General features: G+C 38.4%; 1 long non-coding RNA gene across 1 annotated transcript; it reads right to left on the bottom strand.

Annotated features, from left to right (window-relative positions):
* Window positions 1–6,581: 6,581 nt before the first annotated feature.
* On the bottom strand, window positions 6,582–8,277 carry LOC106369588. Its single transcript, XR_001274167.3, has 4 exons — window positions 7,654–8,277; window positions 7,475–7,544; window positions 7,259–7,366; window positions 6,582–7,170 (listed from the first exon to the last, which is right to left on the bottom strand). It is a non-coding gene; the product is annotated as an uncharacterized LOC106369588 (long non-coding RNA).
* Between the last annotated feature and the right edge of the window lie 4,598 nt (window positions 8,278–12,875).

Genomic DNA, 12,875 nt, shown 5'->3' with positions numbered 1-12,875 from the left:
CCTTCCAGACGACTTATTATAAGTCGTCCAAACCTTCTAGACGACTTATTTGTAAGTCGTCCAAACCTTCTAGACGACTTATTTGTAAGTCGTCCAGTTGGAAAACCTTCCAGACGACTTATAATAAGTCGTCCAAACCTTCTAGACGACTTATTTGTAAGTCGTCCAAACCTTCTAGACGACTTATTTGTAAGTCGTCCAGTTGGAAAACCTTCCAGACGACTTATAATAAGTCGTCCAAACCTTCTAGACGACTTATTTCTTCCAGACAACTTATATATTTACAAATCTATACAAAGACAAGCTGAAATACAAATACTTCGCTTGTTAAAAAAAGACAAGCTGAAATACAAATACTTCGCTTGTTAAAAAAAGACAAGCTGAAATACAAATACTTCGCTTGTTAAAAAAGGACAAGCTGAAATACAAATACTTCGCTTGTTAAAAAAAGACAAGCTGAAATACAAATACTTCGCTTGTTAAAAAATCATGTTCAAATGCTAATCATACATGCCCACGAACTTATCACCATCCACATTTTCTTTCAGATGCTGATCAACAAGCTCCTTCCATATATCCACCGCCATATTATCCCTCATTTTCTTCGCGTTGCACCTAGGGTCAAAGGAAACGCCAAGAGCATGACATTCAATGTACTTTACAGAGTACACGCCACAATCACCATTGTTGGCCGTGGGTACACCTTGCAGCGGTCTCTCATATGTGTATGGCTCCAACCCGTATTTGACCCGTATTTCGTCGGTGGCTGCGCACTCAACAAGCAGATAAGGGACCATCTGGAGAAAAGGCTCCATTATCGCATCCCATGCGTCTGGTACACTAGATGAAGGTATGCTGTCCCAGACGACTATGTGCCTCTTAGGGATCGATATCCAAATAGCAACCCAATGCTTGTCGTCCAAGTTCACTGGCGCATAGATATCATCAATGTCCTCCCCCCACTTCTTGTTTGATTGGCAAAATGAAGGTATTGATCCGTCATAAAAATCCGACGCCCCACCAGGTAGAACTCTTCCTAAACCTTTGTGATCAGGTTCCGATGTTTTGAAGAGCTGATACTGCTCTCTCCAAGACTGGGAAAAGTTGTGATCCAGGAAGCACATTCGCTCGCTCCTGAAAGCTTGTGGGTTCTCCTGATACCTCTGCCTTAGCACATTAATCCAAGCATCTATATGCTGCATATTAAATATAACAAGTTAGAAGTTACCAGACGACTTAAATATAAGTCGTCTACGTGGTCGTCCAAGTAGACGACTTTCCAGACGATTTATCTTTAAGTCGTCTGGAAAGTAGTCTACTTGGACGACTTTGTAGACGACTTAAATCGTGTGCAGAAGACTTACGCAGTCTTCCAGCCATCCTCTGGCTGTCCGGAGGAAGTGGTACCACCTTGTTGGTGATGTACGTGGTTTGTCCTCGGTCTTAGTTAAATAATGACTGCAAACAAAAAAGCAATCAGTTTTGGACGACTAAATCAAGCTATTATGGGTAAAGCAATCACTTACGGATCAGTTTTCAACCAATCAGCGAGTTCCTTCAACTTCTCTTTGTTTACTGGCGGAAATGGATTATAGGCTGCCACTTTATCTTTTTTTTTCTCTGCCGTATAAGGAGATCTCACAGTGGGAGCAGGTTTCTTCGCTCGTTTGCTCTTTGCACGCTTGTCCAATACAACCAGGCTCGGTTCTGAAACTGGATCGCTTGGCTCGGTGGAAGCTTTATCCTCCGGCAAGATCTTATTTACCGAGTTCGCCTCGGTTGCTGTATCCTCCGGCAACCATCTCTGCAATAAAAGTTGCACACAAGTTAACTCTCGACGACTTAAATAAAAGTTGTCTGGACGACTAGTTGCCCTGGACGACTTAAAATTAAGTCTTCCATGGTCAACTAGTCGTCCAGACAACTTACGTTTAAGTCGTCCAGGGTCAACTAGTCGTCCAGACAACTTTTACAGTCGTCTGGACAACTAGTTAACCCTGGATTTGATACTAACCTCTTTGATTTGAGGAGGCTGTTTCTTTTGAGGAGGAGGCTGTTTCTTTTGAGGAGGAGGAGGCTGCTGCTGTTTCTTTTGAGGAGGAGGAGGCTGCTGTTTGGTTTGATGAGGAGGAGGCTGGTTACTAACCACGGTTTCATTGGCATGAGGGGTAGCCTGTTTGTTTCTACCCCCGGTTTCTTTGGCAAGAGGGGTAGGCTGTTTATCTTGAGGGGTAGGCTGTTTATCTTGAGGGGTAGCCTGATTGGTTAGAGGTGGAGGGGTAGCCTGATTGGTGACACCAACCTTCTTCTCCACAGCTTCCAATCTATCGGACAACTTCCTAAACTCCCTCATGCACTTATTAAACCCTTTTTTCATGCAGTCAGCTACGCCCTTGAACATAATTTCCAACTCCTCTCTGGTCACCCCTCTAGCCTCTTCTCTAGCCTCTTCTCTAGCCTCTTCACTAGCCACTTTAGGAGCCTCTTTACGAGCTTTCTTCCGAGGTCTTGGATTGTCTTCCTCCTCCTCCTCCTCCTCCTCCAACACAACCATCTCTTTGGCCTTCTTCGATGGAGTCACAACCTTAGGTTTTGTATTGACCTTAGTACCAGTGACTTCCCAGCAATCCATGGTCCACTTCCACGGTCTCCGCTCATACATGACTTTAATGATGTTCTCCGCGGGCAGGTCCTCAACCTCAGAGTCCCATTTTGGCCACATTTCACTAATGTCCTTCTCAACAAAGTTGATCACGCGGGTCTGCAGTAAATAGAAGAATCGAGTTAGATATTTGAAAAAAAATACTAAATAGACGACTTAATTATAAGTCGTCTACTAAGTCGTCCAGCTGGAAGACCTTCCAGACGACTTATAATAAGTCGTCTAATAAGTCGTCCAGATGGAAGACTTTCCAGACGACTTAATTAAGTCGTCCGATAAGTCGTCCAGCTGGGAAGACTTTCCAGACGACTTATTATAAGTCGTCCGATAAGTCGTCCAGCTGGACGACCTTCCAGACGACTTATAATAAGTCGTCTGCGCAGTCTTTTGGATTGAAGTAAATACCTGACTCAAGATAGCAGCTTTCATTGATCTGCGGCCTCTGCTGCCCTCGTAAGCCAGTATCGGTGGAGACGGACTGTCTGCTCTGGGACCACCAATACTAGCACCCAATTCCGGCATAGCTGTGTACGTCCAGACCTGAAGAACTTGTATAAACCCATCCACGGTGTAACAGCCAGCAATTTCTTTGTTCCACAAAGAGTCCATCAGCACCTTAAACGCGACTCTCCCCCATGGATAATTCTCAAACCGTTCTAAATCCATCACTAGCCTTGCCAGAGTAGATCGTGTAGCGGTTGAAAACTTTCTCCCTTCAATGAATCCAGTGAAGATGGAGAGGTACGCGAGCCGCTTGCGATCTTCCCTGGACCAATCCCCGCATCTCTTCAGTGCTGCTATTATCTGATCAGTAGTTGGCCCAGCTTCCAGATGAACTCCCAGCATCCCCCAGAAAGAAACCATCTCTGGGGTAACGTCACATTTTGGTGTCTCAAGGTCCTCGATGTACTCGCAGTTTAGACCAGTGAGGTTTTCAAACTCTAACAGTGAAAACCTCAAAGGTTCTGGACCAACGAGAGACCACATCTCATACTTCTTCTTAATGTCCAGCTTGAAACTGAGCATGTAGTGAACCAGCCTTGAAGCCCAACCAAATCCCTGCTCCTTGAACTTGATGAAAACTCCCAAACTCGACTCCTTGAGCTCTTCAAATTCGTCATCAGTAAGAGCTTTCCTAAGAGCAGTATGCAACTTGCTGTTATCCGTATGATACGAAATGCTATTGTGGGCTTCTGGCTCTTCCCCTGATGTGTATAACCTACGGGGGAGTTCTGGAATATCCATCCTTTTTGTCTGCAAAATAATCAAAGACAACAATATAAGTCCAGACGACTTAGTAGACGACTTATAATTAAGTCGTCTGGAAAGTCTTCCAAATGGACGACTTATATTTAAGTCATCTACTAAGTCGTCCAGTTGGAAGACTTTCCAGACGACTTAAATTACTTACAAGTCTTCCAGTCGCAGAAGGAGTTGGAGTACTCGTCATTGCGGTTATAGATCTGAAAAAATAAACGTGAAACGGTGAGAATGAGTAAATTGATAGAGACAACGTTTTATGTTCATCTTTTCCTCGAGATTGATGACTTAGCGGCGTTAGGGTTTACAGAGAAACGGCGCTAAGGTTTACAGAGAAGAAGCGGCGGCGCTAGGGTTTAGAAGAAGCGGCGGCGCTAGTGTTTAGAGGAAGCGGCGGTGAGAACGTTGGTGACCACGGTGGCGAGGGCGACGGTTTGTTCGGAAATAGTGGAAGCGGCGGCGCTAGGGTTTAGAGGAATCGGCGGCGCTAGGGTTTAGAGGAATCGGCGGCGCTAGGGTTAGAAGAAGCTGCGGCGACAACGGTGAGATAGATAGCCGACGTTGAGAACGATGGTTTGTTCGGAAATCGTGGGAATTCGAAATCGCCTTTGAGAGAGAACTGTTAGGGTTTCTGAATTTCGCGAAAAATGAAACAAAAAAAATAAAAATCACCTTATATATTGGGTAAATAATCCGGTTAGCTTTAAAAGTACATTGGTAAACTTTAAGGTTTGGTCCGGTTTAGACGACTTATTCTGGCTGATAATGTACAACAGACGACTTAATATTTAGTCGTCTGTTTTCAGACGACAAAATATTAAGTCGTCCTAGACCCTAAAATGAACCCCTAAACTAAAATGACTAGATTAACTAACTAACCACGTTATAAAATCAAATTATACTTAAATAGTGTTTACTATACACAGAAATGAACACGCATAAGTAATTTTAAAAATTTTCAAAAACGGTTTTAATGCTTTCCAAAATCTAACCCTAAGAACACATACAATACTACAACATATGTTGATGAAACATAAACTTAAGAATATCATGACTCACTACTTTCACTCATCTATGCTGAAAACAATTGAAATTTGTTATATCTTAATTTATACCTCCTAAGACATATGTTAATTACATAATTCCCATTTTTCACTTATCAAAATATTTTTTACAAAATTTTTAAATTATGTTTAAGACTAACTGTCCAGACGACTTTCAGTTAAGTCGTCTGGACGACTTATTTTCAAGTCGTCTAAACAGACGACTTGCGAGGGGTAGAAACGTAAAAAAAATTCCGTTTTTTTGTTTGGTCACAAGGGGATAGTTGTAATTTCAATAGCCTTTTAGGTTACTTTTGCCTTTGACCCAAATTGGGGTATTGTTTTGGGTTTGACTCCAAGTTTTGAGTCACACTTGGCAATTCTCCCTTCTTATAAGTTTGATCAGTAAAAAAATACACGTAATAATTATCATATTATACAGCTCCTCTGAAAACCCACGTCTTTTGAATACTCCAATTCTCAATCACGCAACTTCCTTAAGGATCCATGAAGCAGCATAGCTACAACCAAATAAGTTATCTCTTGAGGATATAAGATTGATATTTTTGTTAAAAATAATAAATAGCATATATAAACGCATTGCATATACAAATATAAGCACACAGTGACACATACATAAAAGAAACACAGAGATAGAGAATAGAGCTTTTACCTAAGTAAGCTGCAAGAAGAGACAAGAAAAAAGCAATGACAACTTCCGCACGCATCAGAAGAATAGTCAATACTACAAAACAAACGTTACTCCGACATGATCGATCCATGCATGTAAATGATACATCATCCATTCTTGCATTCACGAGAAATATATATATATTAAAAAGTTACCAACCTGCTTTGGAAATGAAGAAGAGTAAACGACGAATGAAGGGGTAAGCTTGATCAACTCCTCTTTTAGTGATCAAATGGTCAAGATAATCCTTAACCGGAAAACTCGCAAGCAGCGTAAGAAACGCTATCGGTTGCTTGTACAAAGAGATCAAGAAAATTACAACCAAGACAGAAATGTAGTTTCCTATGAAGTGTCTGACATTTTCTTGAACTCTTTCCGTTGCATCCGACTGTGACGCCGGGAACGAGTACAGTTCGGTTCCTCCGCAGAAAACGCTAAACGGCGGCGGGTTGGCATTGAGATCATCCGTTTCTAGTTTACGGAATGGGTTGGTTTTCAGGAGGGACAGGAGAATCCTCGCTCGTGAACTTACGGTGGGAGATGAAGATGACGAGACCATTTGTTTCTCACTGTTTTGCATTGTGCTAGTTTATGTCTTGTTTTTCTTTTGGTAATATCTTGATCTTTATATATACGATGAGGAGTTACAACTGATTCATTCACGTTTTAGCACATATGTTACAATGCATTCATCTATGGAATACGCACGTTTGCTAAGGCTTTATTATTAAGGTTTACGTGGGTGGTGATTGTTAATTACGAATCAATGCACTTAATAGGCTAAGACCATCTCCATTGGTTAGAACCCATAATAGGTTCTAATAATTAGTTTAATTATAAATTTTGTAATTTGTGAAGTTTAGAACCCCTTGTAATTAAATTTGTGAAGGTCCAATGGCAGAACCCCTTTGAAGTTCTTAAAAAAAATTTAAAAAAGTTTTAGAAGTTAAAATTATTGGATTTCATAAAAAATTTCAAGAAAGCTACTAGAGAATCTTTAGACACAAAACAAGTAAAGATAATCGATCTTTACCTTCCTACATAAGTCATATTGCCAACTAATGCAAAGAAGAACATTACCTTGAAGTTCTGTCCCTCCATGCTTGCTGCTTCAGCTGTCTACACAGCGAGATGCTCACTGAACAAGTCACCAGCTTGGACGGAGACCTTGAAAGTTTCACACAGGATATGCAGAATCTAAGATTATGTAAGAACAGAGAAGACTTGCAAATATCTATTTCTGTTCTTGTTTCTTAATTGCAAAAACTGATAAGTTTTGTTCTTCATTGTGTGTTAATAGGAAATGCTCAAAGCTCCTAGCTTTACATCACTCTAGGTGTGGAGAGAGCAGGCTACGTGCTGTGTACAAGAAGTACTCTAAAGTGGAGAACGGAGGCGTGTTGCTTTTGTTTCACCAGCCAAGTCTCTCTTGAGTGCTGCTCCTCTTTCTGCTTAAGTGATGGAAAAAAGAGTCGTTCATCAGATCTCTATCTGATTCATCCACATACCGAGACCTATAAGAGATAGAGAGATCATATGTTCAATAATGAAACCATTTCAAATTGAGAAATTGTAACCAATCATTGTGAAAAAGGCTCTAACCACGCATAGCAATGATTTGGTGGAAGGAGGCATTGAAGGAGGTGTGGCATCCTCATGAAGCAAAGGCACCAGAACCTAGCCGCCATTGTTTCCTCCATTGTCTCCCTCCTGCAAACAACACAATGAAAAATCATGAAGTTATAAGCATCTGGTATCGAAATCCAAAAGCACCAATTTTTTACTGCAAACACCAAATCCTGTAAATAAGAAGCTTACATTGTTGATAAGAGACGAGAAGGTGATGTCGGGTCGTAGTTAATCAAAACAGCAGCCTTCAACGGACTTCCTATATGCGTTCAAACAAAAAAGTTACATTTTTTCTGAGTTCTTATCTTCTGTTCAACAAGACTCTCTCGAAGAAGAAGAAGAAGAAGTGACCCTAATCGGAGAAATACCTGAAGATCGCCATGTGATTTAGTTCCCATCATCAAAGCTAATCTCAAATCTCATTCTCAAATCGCATCACCAAAACCAAATTTCAATTCCAACGAGATTCACAAGATTAAACCAATACAAAAACTCAAAGAATTCGAACCTTCAAGGTGATTTCATGGAAGGATTTGGAGAAGGAGAGCAACGACGAGATTTCTCGGAGACAAAAAAAAAAAAAACCATCGAGAAAGAGAGAGACGACCAATACCGAGAGGGCACGTACGGGCTTTTTAGTGGTTCCAAAACCCCTTTGTTTAGCACCGGTCCTTTGGTTTTTTCTATTTTTTCATTTATTTTTTTGATTTTTTTTTTAGAACCCCCCTCTAAAAGACTCCAATGGACCTGCTCTAACACACAGCGTATTTCAAACCTAATGTAATAACATGCAATTTTAATTGATTAGAAGACTACACAGAGTACCTATTTCATTTAATTTTGTTTGGGCATTTATTTATTCCACCAAGACCATCTCCACCCCCATCCATTTTCATCTTTATATTTTCCTTAAAATAGAAAATTTTTATTACGGAGATGGATTTCCTCCAATATATGCATATATAAAAACATCTCCAATGTACATCTCCATATTTTCTTATAAAATAGAGATCTTTATTATACATGTGAAATTACTTGACTCTATAATACAAAAAAAATAATATAGGAAAGTTATTTTTTGCTTCCTATATTTAGAAGTGAAAATAGTATATCTCTATATTTTTCTTTATAAATAGAGAAATTATATTATAAAGGCATACGATGGAGCAATTTCACGTCTATAATAGAGTTTCTCTATTTTGTAGAAAAATATATAGATGAAAATAGAAGTGAGATAGAGATGGTCTAATAAAATTCCTCTGTTTATAGAAAAAATTTATAGAGAATTGATATTTTCATCTCTAAATAGAGAGGCAGAAGGTAGAATTGTTTATATTTTTCTCTAAAATAAAGGAATTCTATTATAGAGACATACATTTGAGTAAATCCAACTTTATAATAGAGATTTCTTATTTTAGAAGAAAATACGGAGATGTAAATTGGAGATGCGCTAATGAAGGCAAATGGCACCAAAACAACTGACCTAAACTTTCAGTTGTATATTATGGAAAATTTCGTAAAATACTCCAACTAAATTTAGATAAGTTTTTTTAATACATAAATTTTTGCTACCCAATCTAACACCTTAAGTAATTATTTTGCTCTATTTAATATACAATTTTTTAAAAAAAATCGTGCCATTGTAATACACAAAATAATGCTTATTTTAATCAAAATATTAATAACTTTCAAATAAAATTTAAAAAATAATCTAAATTTTACAAAAAAAAACCTTCAATTTTTTTATTTTATTATGTTTTAGAAATAAAAGTAACTAAATTGTAGATAATCTTAAATTGTGTGATAAACGTTTTAAGTTTTAAATATCAAATTTAGTTTTTTTTTATAGAAAACAATTTTTTTTCCTTCAAACTTAAGTTTTTCGAATTTTAAGGTTCCATAATTTAGTTAATTTATTTCCTAAAACTTGAAATAAAAATATAAAATTTTAAGAATTTTTTAAGATTTAGAGATTTTTAAATTTCATTTGAAACATATTAATATTTTTGATTAAATAACATAGTTAGATATTAAAATGAGCATAATTTTAAAATTTTGTGCATTAACATGAATAAAATAATTAATTAAAATATTAAACTGACTGCAAAAAAATTGAATATAAAAAAACTTAGCAAAATTTAGTTGGGGTATTCCTTATGAAATTTTCCCGTATAATAACTACTTCTAAAAATGTTTGGTTTCCTTTTTCAAAACTTGTGTTATTTTTTGATCAAAACTTAGGTTCACCCCCTAGGATTAACCTTTAAATTCATCATATCCTTTAGAACCAATCAAAATGACATATAGATTATTAATTAAAAAACATTAAAATAAATAAAAAATAGCTACAAAAAATAAAAACGCTAATTTTAACGATGCTAACGTTTTCAGCGAAACCCTAAACCCTAAATCTTAATTTCTAAACCCTATACCCTAAATTCTAAACCCAAATCCAAACCCTTAAACCCAAACCCTATACCATAAACCCTAATCCTAGACCTTAAACCCAAATTATATACCTTAAACCAAAAAATAAGACTATAAACCTAAACCCTATACCCTAAACCCAAGTTTTAGACCCTAAACCTAAACCGTAAACCGTAACCCAAACTCTATAGCATCTAAGTTTGGGGTTTGGGTTTAGGGTTTACCGTGTGGGTTTTAGGTCTAGGATTTGGGTTTAAGGTATAGGTTTTAAGTTTAGGATTTACGGTTTGGGTTTAGGATTTACCTTTTGGACTTATGGTTAAGGTTTTGTGTTTATGGTATATAATTTGGGTTTAAAATTTACGGTTTTGGTTTAGGGTCTAGGACTTGGGTTTAGGGTATAGAATTTAGGTTTATAGTCTAGTTTTTGGCACTACAAGAAAACACGCCGAATTCCGACGGAGGTTTCGACGGACATCAATGTCGTCGGACATTTGTGACGGATTACTGACCAATTTCCGCCAAATCCAAAAAAATGAAGTCGTCGGAATTCCGTCGGCCATTTCCGACGGAATTCCGACGAAACAAGGGTTGTCGGAATTTTCCGACGACTTTTCGACGACATTCCGATAAAAAATGTAACCGTTGTAGCCGTCAGAAGTTCGTCGGTATATTCCGACGAATTTCCGAAGACATTCCGATTAACAGTAAAGTCGTCGGAATTCCGTCGGTATTTTCAGACGAATTTCCGACGAACCATGTGACCGTTGCCGACAAATATATATGACCGTTGTATAGCCGTTTGAGATTGGACAATACCGACGGAATTCCGACGGACTGCTTTACATCCGTCGGAATTTCGTCGGAAAGTCGTCGGAGGGCCGTAAGCAATTTCCTATAAATACAACCCCTCCTCATTCAACTCACATTCAACTCATTCACACTTCATTCTCTCTTCATTCTCTTTAGTCATAACAGTTCCGTGAAAATCATGTCTTCAGAAGTTTATTATCGTTCGTGGATGGATAAACCTCATTTGGATCTGAACACCAATGTGCTTACGGAAGAATACGTTCAAGGGATTGGAGAATTCATGAGGCTTGTTCAACAGCAACCGGATGCAAAAAGTGGTATGTTAAGATGTCTCTGCTCTTCTTGCAATAATAATAAGGTTGTAAAAGAATTTGATGTTTGGACTCATTTGTATATGAAAGGGTTTTCACGTAATTATAAAGTTTGGTACCTTCATGGGGAAACTGGTTATGAATATGGTAGTACTAGCGAACCTCAGCCTGTTAGTGAACTTCAGCCTGATATTAGGTTAGAAGAATCTAGAACGGATATAGATTATGGTGTAGGTACTGAGCAGATGGTACATGATCATTATAGAGGGGAAGAACCAAATCCCGAATCTATGAGATTTTTTGACATGTTGGATGCAGGAAAACAGCTTTTGTATCAAAATTCTAGAGATAGTCATTCAGCCTTATCTTCTGCAACTAGATTAATGGGTATTAAGACAGACTATAATTTGGCTGAAGAATGTATGGATGCGATTACTGATTTTGTCAAAGGTATTCTACCTGAGGATTACCTTGCACCGGGTTTATACTACGAGGTTCAGAAACTTGTTGCCAGTCTTCAACTACCGTACGAAGTGATAGATGTATGTATTGACAACTGCATGATCTACTGGAGAGCGGATGAGACACATAATATATGCAAATTTTGTGGGAAACTTCGTTATCAGGAGACGAGGGGAAGAGTTCTGATCCCGTTCAAAAGAATGTGGTATTTGCCTTTGACGGAAAAATTGAAGAGGTTGTATCAGCGTGAGCGCACAGCAAAAGCAATGAGATGGCATGCAGAGCATTCCACAAATGGTGAGATTAGACATCCTTCAAATGCGAAGGCTTGGAAACATTTCCAGTCAACATATCCAGAATTTGCAGAAGAGAGAAGAAATGTTTATCTTGGATTATCTACTGATGGTTTCAGCCCATTTGGAAAGCATGGAAGACAATATTCTCTATGGCCAGTTATTGTGACACCGTACAACTTACGGCCGAGCTTGTGCATGCGACGAGAGTTTTTGTTTCTCTCAATTTTCGTCCCTGGCCAGATCATCCTAAAAGATCACTAGATGTGTTTCTTCAACCATTGATATATGAGTTGCAACAACTATGGACGCATGGTTTTCAGACATACGATGTTTCGTGCAAAAAAAATTTTCAGATGCGGGCAGTACTTATGTGGACAATAAGTGACTTTCCAGCATATGGTATGTTATCTGGATGGACAACACATGGGAGGCTATCCTGTCCATATTGTCAAGATGACACAGATGCTTTCCAACTAAAGAACGGAAGGAAAACGTGTTGGTTTGACTGTCACAGACGATTTCTACCACCTGATCATCCATACCGCAGGAGTAAGACTTCGTTTACGAAGAACAAGCAGGTGTCTGATGGTCCACCTGAGGAAGTTAGTGGGAAAGATTTGTTGAAGCAGTTTAGGTATTTTAATGCAGAAAGGACGCCAGATGTAGGTGGACATGAAAACATTCGAGTCAGTGCGGTTGGAGAGCTACATAACTGGCACAAAAAGAGTATTTTCTGGGATCTGCCATATTGGGAGAGTCATCTATTGCGGCATAATTTAGATGTCATGCATATTGAGAAGAACTTCTTCGACAATCTGATGAACACAGTCCTTAACATCCAAGGTAAAACGAAGGATAATTTGAAGTCAAGGTTGGATTTAGTCGATATCTGTGATCAGTCAGAACTTCACGTTGATGAGAACGGTACGGCCTCTTTTCCCATTTATCGGCTGGATGGTGCTAGAAAAGAAGAGTTCTTTGATTGTATTACAGATAAAGTGAAATTTCCTGACGGATATGCATTAAATTTGGGGAACTGCGTTGATAGAAGCGAAGGAAAGTTTACTGGCTTGAAGAGTCATGATTGTCATGTAATTATGCAGCGCCTCCTTCCGTTTGCTTTTTCTGCATTATTGCCACGTAATGTTCATGAAGCAATTGCAGGTATCTTATATTTTTACAATTTAATTTATTTTTATATTTAACAATTATGCTTATAAAAACTTAATACTTACGAAAATTATGTCTTTTATCTATGTAGGGATTAGTGTTTTCTTCCGC

This window comes from Brassica napus, unplaced genomic scaffold, assembly GCF_020379485.1.
Source record: "Brassica napus cultivar Da-Ae unplaced genomic scaffold, Da-Ae ScsIHWf_1638;HRSCAF=2255, whole genome shotgun sequence".
Taxonomy (NCBI): Eukaryota; Viridiplantae; Streptophyta; class Magnoliopsida; order Brassicales; family Brassicaceae; genus Brassica; species Brassica napus.
This window is presented reverse-complemented; position numbering and strand designations above follow the sequence as displayed.